A 12,688-nucleotide genomic window follows, 5' to 3' on the forward strand; every position below is an offset into this window, starting at 1 on the left:
ATTCAAGGCCCTGCTCAGCCTGAGTCAAATCAGGCTGTACACATGTCTATTACAATGGCTGTCATTCTGAATTATGGTGCTCAATTAGCAGATTATGTGTTTGTTTCCCCAGCAAGTCTGGGAGCTCCTGGACCACAGGGAGCAGGTCTTACTCATCTCCTACCCCAGGCCCCACCCACTTCCCCACTCCCTAACCCATCACCCAGCACATAGTAGGGATTCTCATTGCTTTGAATAAAATTATTTTCATTGTATTTCTCTAGCAGCTGGAATTTTTTTCCTGTGGTAAAATATACATAACATAAAGTTTACCATTTTAAGTATACAGTTCAGAGGCATTAAGTACATTCATATTGCTGTGCAGCCTGTGAGTTTGATTTTTGGTAGATTATGTCAGGAGATGTCTCATTATGAAACTCAATACAATGAATAAAAAGGGAATAAAAGAGAAGGGTGTGAAAGACAAAATGCACAGGACAACAAATCAGACTGTTGCAAAAGGGAGAATGCTCACTAATGAGGAATGCATCAAAGAAAAGGAGGGAACTGGGGTTTTATAGAGGCAGGTAAACAAGGGAGTCATCATGAGGAAGGCTGGAGAGGGTCTTATCTGAGTCAGTGAGGAAGGGTGGAAGGGGGGTCTTATCTTGGAATATTCTAGAACAGGAGAGTCCTTTGAAGTTGGCTATTTTCAGAACTCAAAATGGGGTGAGGGGGGACACAAAGCAGGGGAGGCATTTCTTGACTGTAGCTGCTTTCCAGAAGTACAAGGTTCAGGTAAAGTCCAACATGTCAAGGGGTTGAGGGGAGGTGGAAGAAAGAGAAAAAGGAGCCCTGCCCCCCTCCAGCACTGCCCTACACACACATAGAGGCACCTCTGAAAGCTGGGTCAGGTCTTGACCAACCACCCTTTCAGCTGCCTAATATCCCTCTTTTTCTCCAGGGAGTCACAATCTAGGGCTGCATAGCTCCAAGGTGGGGGCCATTCGTGTGCAAAGTGAGCTGTGAATTCTAGAGTTCTGGTTGATTCCTACTCTACTGTCTTCAAAGTCAAACAGGAGCACCTAAAAGCCTGATGCTCCCCACCCCATGAAAGAGGTTCCAAGGTAGAATCTTGGCCCCATCCTTCCCCTCCCTTCCACCCTACAATTCCCCCCCCCTTTTTTTAATTGAAGTATAGTTGATTTACAATATTGCGTTAGTACCACCCTTCAGTTCTAAACCTTGATAGTCTATTTAAATCTACCCTCGTCCAAACCTAGGACACAAAGCAGGACCTAACATCAGCCCTCCCCAAACCAGGTAGACCATTCCTCCCTCCTCAGAGATCCAGGTTGAGCCTTGGGGTTGGGCCCATCTTCAGCCCTAAAGTTGCAGCTGACCTGGCCCCACCCCCCTCCATTTCCAGTTCTCCCAGCAGAACCTGGAGCATAGAAAGGGACAGTAGCTCCAACACTAACTGGCCAACTCTTTTCCAGTGGCAACTTACAAATTCTGACCTCCCAACAAGCCACAGTATTAGTTAAGAAATTCATATTTGGGTTTATCACTTAGTTACTTGCTTAGTTAGTGTGACTTACCTTCTCCAATCTGTTAATCCATCAGTGAATTAATAAAAACCAATATCCTAAGGATCAGATCTTAGATCTGTGATGGCTGGATGAAGTGGGAGAACTCTTATGAATTAGGGACTGCCTCTAGGCATCCAGATGCCTGCTTGTCACAGAGTTGGGATATAAGCGTCACCAAGAATTACAGAATGGGGGTGGGGGGAGGAGAAGTCTGGCATGTTTGAGTTGGGATGAAAACATCTGCCATTTTGAAACCCAGCTCTACTGTATGACCTTGGGCAAATTACATAATCTCTCTGAACCTCAAATTCTCTACCTGTAAATTCGGTGTGATGAAACCTACCACACTTGATTGTTGACAGCATTAAACCAAAGAATGTATAAAGGATGCACATGCACCTTGCTGACTCTAAAGACTTCTATAAGTATACAGATTAGTATTGTTTGTAAAGCTTTGCTATGGCTTGCTCACTTGTGTTCTGGACTGTGTTCTGGGAAAGTGGGTTTGGTCCCTTTGAAAGACAGTACCTCTGTTAGAAGTAGTTTTATAAATGAAGTAGAAACCACTGGCTTATTTGAGGATATTGTTCGGGGATCTGGGGTGCAGAGTGGAAGTGTGTAATGTGCAAATCTTATCACTGGGGTTTCTAATTAGAAATACAACAAGCTATAGCTTTGAAGGTCAAACAGCTAAGTAAAGGCTTTGTTGGGTATAATTCTCCTCACTCTCCTTCTTCCTGTGGAAGATGAACAGATGGAGGAGCCCTGAGCTCTCCAGGAGTTCGATGTGTAGGGAAGTGCATGGATACAGCTGAGCTACAGCTATGACAGAAGCCCTGGGAGGAGGTGGATGAGGATGGAAATTCTCATTCTGTGCAGAGAATTCAGAGCCCATCTCTGCCAGGAATGGCAGGCTCTTCAGGATGAGTGGATGCCATGGAGTCAAGGGAAGCCATCCTGTGGCTTCGGAAATTAACCTGGCCCGAAGTCTTAAGCCAGCCTGATGATGGCTATTTCCAAAGTCAGATGGAGGGTTGTTGGCTCTGAGAGAGAGCCAAGAAGTCAAGGTTAGACTACACACTAAAAGACAAAAACTGAAGATTAATGTGTAAGAAGCCCAATTATAAAGACATGGCTTTATTTCTTTAAATCATATTCCACTTGGAATTTCTTTAAACAACTAGACTCATGCACGGCTGTTTTATAATAAAGATTTCTATTTTCTGTAATGAAAACTCTTATGATGTCCCTGGGTTTCAACATTTGTCGATGAAAATGACAGCTTGGAAAGCATTGGCAGTACACAGGTTTGGGTTTCAATACATGGCTCTGTTGACCTTGCCTAGTTGTATGACCTTGGACAAGTTATGTAACCTCTTTGGGACCTGGTTTTTCTACCTGTAAAAGGAGAATAATAATAACACCTACCTCACAAAATTGCTATAAATATTTAAATGAGGAAAGGTGTGGAAAGCACAGTGTTTGGCACATAGCACTGAATAAATGGGAGGTCACTTTTATTAATTGTTACCTATCCCTTCACATCTGAATTACAATGGCAGCTTCTTTGCTGGACTCACTCCCACCCCATTTCCCCAGTACACTGACCTAATTTTAGTTTCCATTACATCACTTCCCCAATAAGAATCTTTGTTCCTCCCTGATAGGATTAAGACAAAACTCTTTAGTGTATAGGCCAATGTCAGGAGTTTAGCTCTTACTTTAAAAGAAACTGAGCTTCTGGAAGGTTTGGCTCAGAAGAGGTTTATAATTTATGTTTTTAAAAGATTACTCTGGGGAGTTCCCTGGTGGCCTAGTGGTTAGGATTCCAGGCTTTCACTGCTGTGGCAGGGGTTCAATCCCTGGTCAGGGGAATGGAGATCCCACAAGCCATGTGGTGCGGCCAGAAAAAAAAAAGAAAAAAAAAATCACTCTGGCTGTTGGCTTGAGAACAGAATGTGGGAGGGAAAGGATAGGAATAAGGAGGCCAGGTAGGAGGCTATATCGGTGCTAAAGGAAGGTGCCTGGAGTCTGGGTGGTGGCAGCCGAAGTGGAGAGAGGTACCTAGATTCTAGATGTATTTTCAAGGTAGAGCCAACAGGATTTGCTGATGGATCAGACAGAGACATAAGAGAAAAAGATGAGTAGGATGACCCTGGATTTTTGGCCACAGCAACTGGAAAGGTGGAATTTCCATATACTGATAGAAGGGAAATTATGAGAGATATATGTTTTGAAGGAAAAATCAATATTTTAATTTTGGTGATGATGGCTTTATGTGTCTATTGGACTTCTAAGCAGAGAACAGGCTCTCCAACCCTAACCATTAACCCAGTAAGACCGTATTCCCAATTTTTAAGAGAAGCTGTTGGGGGTCAGGGTTGGGGGACGTTTGTTAGTTGATCAGTATTCAGTAGAGGATTTTCCCTCACCTCCTGTGACAGCCAGCCTCCAAATGGCCCCCAGTAGTCCATGACACCTGCTACTCATGCCTTGGATAACCCCCTCCCATAGTGCGTCAGTTTTGGTACATATAGCCAATAGAATTGGAAAGAACTGGTGGTATGTCACTTCTAAGGCTAGATCATAAAAGACATCATGGTTTCTACATTGTCTTGCTCTCTCTTGAATTACTTACTCTGGGGAAAGCCAGCTGCCATGTTGTGAGCAGTGCTGTGGACAAGGGCACATGAAAAAGAACTGAAGCCTCCTGCCAACAGCCATGTGAGCGAGTTTGGAAATGGATCTTCCATCCTCAGTCAAGCCTTCAGATGACTGAAGCCACAGCTAATGTCTTGATTCCAACTCATGAGACTCTGAGCCAGAACCACCCAGCTAAACTGCTTCCTAGGGGCTTCCCTGGTGGCACAGTGATTGAGAATCTGCCTGCCAATGCAGGGGACATGGGTTTGATCCCTGGTCTGGGAAGATCCCACATGCCACGGAGCAACTAAGACTGTGCGTCACAACTACTGAGCCTGTGCTCTCGAGCCTGCGAGCCACAACTACTAAGCCCGCGTGCTGCAGCTACTGTAGCCCACGTGCCTAGAGCCTGTGCCCCTCAACAATAGAAGCCACAGAAATGAGAAGCCCGCCCATCGCAACGAAGAGTAGCCCCCGCTCGCTGCAACTAGAGAAAGCCCGCGCGCAGAAACGAAGACCCAAGGCAGCCAAAAATAAATAAATAAAATAAATAAATTTATTTAAAAATATAAAATAAAATAAAGTGCTTCCTAATTCCTGACCCTAAAAATCTATGACATGATAAATGTTTACTATTTTAAGCAACTAACTTCTGGGGATAATTTGCTATGCAGCAATAGGTAACTAACATACTTCTCAAACTCAGGTGAAGGGGGTGCTCTAAGAAAACTTGGGGGCTCCTGCAAGAAGAGGGACTGGCATCTTATACCACCATAAGCACCAGACTTGCTGTTCTGCCCTGTGACTCCTAGAGCAAAGGGAGGAGAGAACCGAAGACCTGAAGCAGAGAGAGGGGTCATCAGTGGAGTGGTCTCTACAGCATCCACTGGGTGGACTCAAGAGGGGCTGTCTGCCAGGCCAAGGTTACCCCAACAGCAAGAAGCTGGGGGCAAGGAGTCCCAACAGAAGCTGAGCTAAACCTCCCCCTATAAGAAACCAATAACTGGACACAAGCCACACTCAGTCAAGCAGCAACAGCCATAAAGGGGAGGGGGTCTAATCTGTGGGAGGTTAAGTAAAGAGAAATTGCCCTTCCCCTTGCCCCCTTGCCCTACCAGGCCCCAATGCTGGAGAAGTTTGACACTGAAGAGGAAGAATGAAGTAACTCCCTCCACACATACACACATACACACTCACCCCAAACTGGCTGCAGTGATTGGAGGATTGAAAGGCTGACCAAGGCCCTTCCCCACTCCAAGTCCGTGGAGCAGACCCTGTACCCCACGCCTGGAGAAGGATGACAGGGAGGGGGCACAGGTGACGTAAGTCAGAAATGAGATGGCAGTTGTTAATGGACCTGACTGGATTCCTGATACTAAACGTCACACTAAAGATGGTGGACCCACCAGAGACCTCAAGGAGGGCTGGAAGGGGGAAATTTGACAGAGATTGGTTAAAAGCCTTGATTAGAAAAGAAATAAAACCATGTCGTGTTAAGTCCCCACTCAACTGAAATTCCCCAGTCAGCCAATTACAGATCTGTTCCTGGAACCCTAGTCCTCAGCTGGGTGGCGCATGCAGGAGGGCTAAGAAGGTTTGGAGTCCAGACAGGTTGGAACAGTATCGAAATCCATTTTTGTGTGATCCTGAGCAGGTTTCTTTCTTTATTTTTTAGCGAGTGCTGTGCTGTGCAGCATGCAGGAATCTTAGTTCCCTGACCAGGGATCCAACCCGTGCCCCCTGCAGTGGAAGTGTGGAGTCCTAACCACTGGACTGCCAGGGAAGTCCCTGAGCAGGTTTCTTCAGCTTTCCAAATCTCCCTTTTCTCATCTGTGAAAGGAGATGGCTAATGGTTCCCCCTTTTTAGTGCTGTGGTGAAGCTGAACAGAAATACTGCCCTCAGCAGGGGGAGGGGACCTAGTAACAGACAGCTTGAGGCTTCTATTACCTCTATTTAGGGACCCTCCCCTTATATAAAAACCCAGGCTCCTGATTGGCCCTTCTTGGTGTCCTACCCACCGTAGGTCAATGGCTGTGGCCTGGGGTACTTTTGTCCAGGCCTGGTCAGTTGCCCATCCCCACTAGAACCCATGAAAATGGAGGTGGGACAGGTTCCCAGAGGAAAGGGAGGTGCCATTTGCTGAAGGAGGGGAAGGAAGCTGAACAGACCAGAACCACTGATGCCCACTACCTCTGGTCTTGCTGGTCTTGCCTTTACCTTCCTCCCTTGGTTGTCCAGAAAGAATCGTAGATCAAAGAATTTAAATTAGGATAGAACCTAATTATCTGATCCAGTTCCCTCAGTTTAAAGATAAAGGCCCTGAGGCTAGCAAGATGAGCTGGTTGCTGAAGGCTCTACAGGTATTTGGTGACTTGGCAGTTGTTTGGGCACTTGGAAATGAAGATCTGAAAGGCGGTCTCCCTTTCTGGGTCGGGCTAGGAGCCAATAAGGTTTGGGAATCAGGAAATTGGCTCACTGATCTGCCTGGGCTGATTTATTGCCACATGTGGATTATGGAATGCACTGTTGGCATGGAGGACATTTACAGGGAGAGCATTCTAACTCCCACCATCCTCAGAGGCTTCCCCCAAAGGGAATTCCAGTGGATGGCTGTGAGCAACGCACGAGACCAGTATTTTTCAAGTTGTGACCCTGTCAAGAAATCAATTTAGGGCTTCCCTGGTGGTTCAGTGGTAGAGAGTCCGCCTGCCGATGCAGGGGACACGGGTTCGTGCCCCGGTCCGGGAAGATCCCACGTGCTGCGGAGCGGCTGGGCCCGTGAGCCATGGCCGCTGAGCCTGCGCGTCCGGAGGCTATGCTCCGCAACGGGAGAGGCAACAACAGTGACAGGCCCGCGTACCGCAAAAAAAAAAAAAAAAAAAGAAATCAATTTAGTTGGGTCAAGATCAGATTTTTTCCCCTAAGAAATAGAACAGAGCAGAAATGATATCAAGGGGTAAATATTGTCTTGTGAAACAGCTTTCTAAGTTACAATTTTATATATAAAGCTACTGGCTAAATGCTTCCTCCTCATTTCCCATCCCTGGTCCCCAATAGTATTGTTTTTGCCCTTTTTTTTTTTTTTGCGGTACGCGGGCCTCTCACTGTTGTGGCCTCTCCCGCTGCGGAGCACAGGCTCCGGATGTGCAGGCCCAGCGGCCGCGGCTCACGGGCCCAGCCGCTCTGCGGCATGTGGGATCTTCCTGGACCGGGGCACGAACCCGTGTCCCCTGCATTGGCAGGCAGACTCTCAACCACTGCGCCACCAGGGAAGCCCCTGCCCTCTTTTTAAAGGGAAATCCAATTCATTCCACAAACGCATATGGAATGCTGAGTATTCCGGATACAGAGATGACTATGACACAGTTTTTGCCCTGAAGAGTTCTCAGCCCAGTGGGAAATGGCCTCCAGTCCAGATTAGAGAAGAGAAGAAAATGAAGAGGGCAGACAGTGGCTGAATACTTTACAGAAAAACAACCCCTGGGCAGTGGAATGGGGGTAGGGGAGCTTTCGTGTTCTACTTTATACACACTGTGTTATTTGAATTTATTGCAATGAACATGTATAACACCTATTTTATAAGCCCAGCAAAAATATAAAACTACATGAATGGATAAATGAATGAAAGTTACAGCAATGTGAAAGTCCTGGCCTGGGGGAAGGGAAAGAAACCAGTGTTTACAGAGCAGTGCTTTCAAACCAGGGCTCATTTGGTCCTTTCAATACAGCGAGAAGGGTCTCTTGATCTTCATCTTTAAAGTGGAGAAACCGAGGCCCTAAGAGGTCAAGCACTTTGCCCCAATTCACCAGATGGTAAGGGTCAGAGCCCGTGACATTTCTGCCAACTAAGCAAAAGGGTCAGAAACTAGGGACAATGACTCCGAAAACTTTGTTCTTAAGCCTCTATAAATACTCAGCATTTGTTAGCTTGCTCTTCTTAGTGTTTTTCTAGCGATGAGCAGTTAATCTGTTAAAATAGAAAAGGGTCAGACTTCCCTGGGGGCGCAGTGGTTAAGAATCCGCCTGCCAATGCAGGGGACACGGGTTCGAGCCCTGGTCAGGCAAGATACCACATGCCGTGAAGCAGCTAAGCCCGTGTGCCACAACTACTGAGCCTGTGCTCTAGAGCCCGTGCACCACAACTACTGAAGCCCACACACCTAGAGTCCGTGCTCTGCAGCAAGAGGAGCCACCGCAATGAGAAGCCCGCGCATCGCAAGGAAGAGTAGACGCCGCTCACCGCAACTAGAGAAAGCCCACGTGCAGCAGCGAAGACCCAATGCAGCCAAAAGTAAATAAATAAACAAATAAATAAGTAAATTAATACATTTATTTTAAAAAATAGAAAAGCGTCTTTTCCTTTTGGAAGGCAGAAGGTAAAGCTTGCTGAGGTAGCCAGTCCTGGGGATGGAGGGTGCTCCAGTGCACCCGACAGGGAGGGAAGCAGGAGGGAAGGACAGTGGGCAGAGTCCTAGGTCCGGGAGGCCCCTCTCACACCCAGTGCTGCCCAGGGCTCCCCACAGGGGCTCTGGAACAGCAGGGGCTTCCCTAGGCCTGGGCTCGCAGGGTGTCAGGTCTCTCTGATCCCGAGTGAGAGGCTTCTCTCCCTCCCAGCAGCCTGAGAGCTTGTGTGTAACCCCCAGACCCCTGCCCCCCACCAGCTCGACCTCCCCTAACCCCAGCCTCCTTTCTTCCCTCCGCACGGAGGCCCAAGGGGGCCACATGTGGTCTTTTTTTTTTTTTTTTGCGTTACGTGGGCCTCTCACTGTTATGGCCTCTCCCGCTGCGGAGCACAGGCTCCGGAAGCGCAGGCCCAGCGGCCATGGCTCACGGGCCCAGCCGCTCTGCGGCATGTGGGATCTTCCCGGACCGGGGCACGAACCCGTGTCCCCTGCATCGGCAGGCGGACTCTCAACCACTGCGCCACCAGGGAAGCCCCCACATGTGGTCTTGTTCAGTCCTCGATGATCTCCCCCTCGCCTCTGGTTTTCCCCATCATCCGCTATTGATTTCTCCCTCCGCAGGAAAGGGAAGGGAAAGGACAAGAAGACTGGCTGAAGTTGGATGGAGAGACACAGCAGAGCTAAGGACTTTTGTGTGTCCTCTAAAAATCCTGGCTGCATCGTTCCCATCACTGTCACGGTATTGAGCTCTTACCATGGGCCAGACATCCTCTCACTCCACACTCAAGAATGTCCTGGAGTCCCAGGTCACACAGGCAATCTGTGGCCGAGCCAGCACCCCCATCGTGCCTCCAGAGCTGTGCCTGAACCTGCATGGTGGGGCATCCTGCCTCCCGTGAGTCTGTCCCAGAGGAGAACAACCTGTCCTATGGCTGTGGGAGCCTTGAAGCCTACCCAGTGAACACAAATGCTTCCTTCCCCTTGCCGCTTTGGCATTTGACTGCTTCTCAGAGGCACATCCTTTTATTGGCCTGGATCCGCTGACCTGATGTTTTCGTCCCCTTCTCTGGCTCAATGAAGTATCTGTCTCACACACAGGGTCCTCATGTTCCCACTTGCTGGGATGACCTGAGTTGGGATGTGAGTCAAGGCAGCATCCAGGGACTTCCCTGGTGGTCCAGTGGTTAGGATTCTGTGCGTCCAATGCAGGGGGCATCGGTTCAGGAAACTAAGATGATCCTGCATGCCGTGCAGTGCAGCCAAAGGAAAAAAAAAAAGGCAGAATCCAGCTAACCCCATGCTTGCTCCTTGCCTCCTGAGAAATTTTTTTTTAATTTTTATTTATTTTTGGCTGCGTTGGGTCTTTGTTACTGCATGCTGGCTTTCTCTAGTTGCGGTGAGGGGGGCTACTCTTCGTTACAGTGCACGGGCTTCTCATTGCGGTGGCTTCTTTTGTTGTGGAGCACGGGCTCCAGGAGCGCGGGCTCAGTAGTTGTGGTGCATGGGCTTAGTTGCTCCGCAGCATGTGGGATCTTCCTGGACAAGGGCTCGAACCCGTGTCCCCTGCATTGGCAGGTGGATTCTTAACCACTGCACTACCAGGCAAGCCCCCTCCTGAGACAATTAAATGGCACGGATGTATCCTGCAAATGCTCAGGGTTACTATAGACTTATAGACAGTGGTGAAACAGACCACGGCAGGTACTGAGGATGGTCCATGTCTCACTCTGTAACTGGTTGTGATCAATTAATTGTAAACATCACTGCACGTGGACCAGCCCATGTCTCACTCTGAAAAGGTGTCCCACTGCTACCAGCCAGGCTCTCACAGCCCAGGCCCACGGCATGCCCCAAGGGCCTGCCCAGCCTGGGGCCATGGCAGACCTCAGGCTCTGAGCTCCACCAGCAGATGGGCAGCTTCTCTGCCCACAGCTCCCCATTGTGGAGACTCAGAGATTGAAAACGGCTAAGAATCCAGGCTGGGAGGATCCCAGCCTAGGAAGTGGGAAAGGAGATCCCAGGTTACTAATTCAGGACCTTGTTCATCACTGGATCCTCAGTGTCAGCTCAATGCCAGGTACAGAAGGGGCAATAAACCTTTTAGGCTGTCTCCCTACACAGGACCAAAAAGGAGGGGGCTCAACCACGGGAGGTGTAGACGTGCTGCCATAGGTCCCGGAAAGAACGCATCAGGCCCAATGGAGTGCATGGAGTGCTTTAGGATGCTTGGGGGTCAGGTATCAGGACCCCTTGGGGAAGGACCTTCTCCAAACTCCTTACTTTCAAATGGAGGCAACTCAGGTGAGTAAAGACTTCCACCCCAGGGAGAGGAACAGGTCTGCCCCCTAAAGGAGAGAGGCTTCTCACATGCACATCACTTTCTGCTGTTCTTACAGCCTCGTTCACAGGAGCCAGACAGGGTCCAGGCTTCCTGCTTTGCACATTAATACACCTCCATCTGCACATTGTTCCCACCATGCTGCTGGAAGTTTCTCAACTCTGCAGATGAGGAAAGGTTTAATGCCCTAACCAGGGACAAATGCCAGGCAGAGAATGAACGTGGACTCCAGTCTGCATCTCAGATACCTCCTCTGACTCTTTCTGGGTTGTATCATTTAACTATTACCCAGGGAGTCTTGTCTCCCCTGCAGATTGAAGGCCCTGGGAGGGCAAAGAAGAATTTCTTTCTTTCCTTCTTTCTCTCTTTCTTTCTTTCTTTTTCTTTCTTTCCCCTCCTCCCTCCCTCCCTTCCTTCCTTAACTGTATAAACTACTTAATAACAGATGACGCCTCCTCCTTCATTTGCAGGGCATCAAGCATTCTGGACATTGTGAAAGCTTCTCTTTAAGTTACGATGGGCACCCAGAATAAGGCCGTATGGACCTCTGCCTGGGTAACATGGAAAGGGGAATTTCTTTTCTTTACTTCATTGCATCTGCTCTATTTACTTAATCATGGGTGTGAATATAATCATGGATGGGTGTAATTTTTTAAAATTAATTAATTAATTAATTAATTTTTGGTTGCATTGGGTCTTTGTTGCTGCACACGGGCTTTCTCTAGTTGCGGCGAGCAGGGGCTACTCTTCGTTGCAGTGAGCAGATTTCTCATTGCGGTGGCTTCTCTTGTTGTGGACCACGGGCTCTAGGTACGCGGGCTTCACTAGTTGTGGCACGTGGGCTCAGGAGTTGTAGTTTGCGGGCTCTAGAGCGCAGCCTCAGTAGTTGTGGCACACGGGCTTAGTTGCTCTGCGGCATGTGGGATCTTCCCAGACCAGGGCTCGAACCTGTGTTCCCTGCATTGTCAGGTGGATTCTTAACCACTGTGTCACCAGGGAAGCCCAGGATGGGTGTAATTAAATGAACTTTAGCAGAGACTGATTTTTCCTACCAAATCCTCACCTGCTCTGGCATTTTTAACCCAAGTATCTTGAAAATTTATTTTTTCTTTCCCTTTGCTGGCTTCTGTCATTGGGCTCAGTGTATGCATAGAATGTTTCTGAGTACAGATAGTCTGAAAAGGGCAAAATAAAAATAGCCAGTGGGTCGATAATAGAATGGGAAAGTCTCTAAGTACCGTGGGGGAGGGCACTGATCCTAAAGCCGGCTGGAAAGAGATGAGGGCAGAAGCATCCCTGAGAGCTGGACTTGCTCCGAGGTGATGTAGGTGGCTCATGCTGGTCAGTGGACATGGGAGGGAACAGCTGGTCAAAAGTTCTGCTTTCTGCTTTTCTTTCTTCCTTCCTTTCTCTTTCTTTCTTTTTGGCTGTGTTGGGTCTTCACTGCTGTGCGCAGGCTTTCTCTAGTTGTGGCGAGCAAGGGCTACTCTTTTTTTTTTTTTTAATTTATTTAATTAATTTATTTATGGCTGTGTTGGGTCTTTGTTTCTGTGCGAGGGCCTTCTCCAGTTGTGGCAAGCGGGGGCCACTCTTCATTGCGGTGCGCGGGCCTCTCACTATTTTGGCTCCTCTTGTTGCGGAGCACAGGCTCCAGACGCGCAGGCTCAGTAATTGTGGCTCACGGGCCCAGTTGCTCCGCGGCATGCGGGATCCTCCCAGACCAGGGCTCGAA

Source organism: Mesoplodon bidens (genome assembly GCF_964165515.1).
Source record: "Mesoplodon bidens genome assembly, chromosome: 14".
Lineage (NCBI taxonomy): Eukaryota > Metazoa > Chordata > Mammalia > Artiodactyla > Ziphiidae > Mesoplodon > Mesoplodon bidens.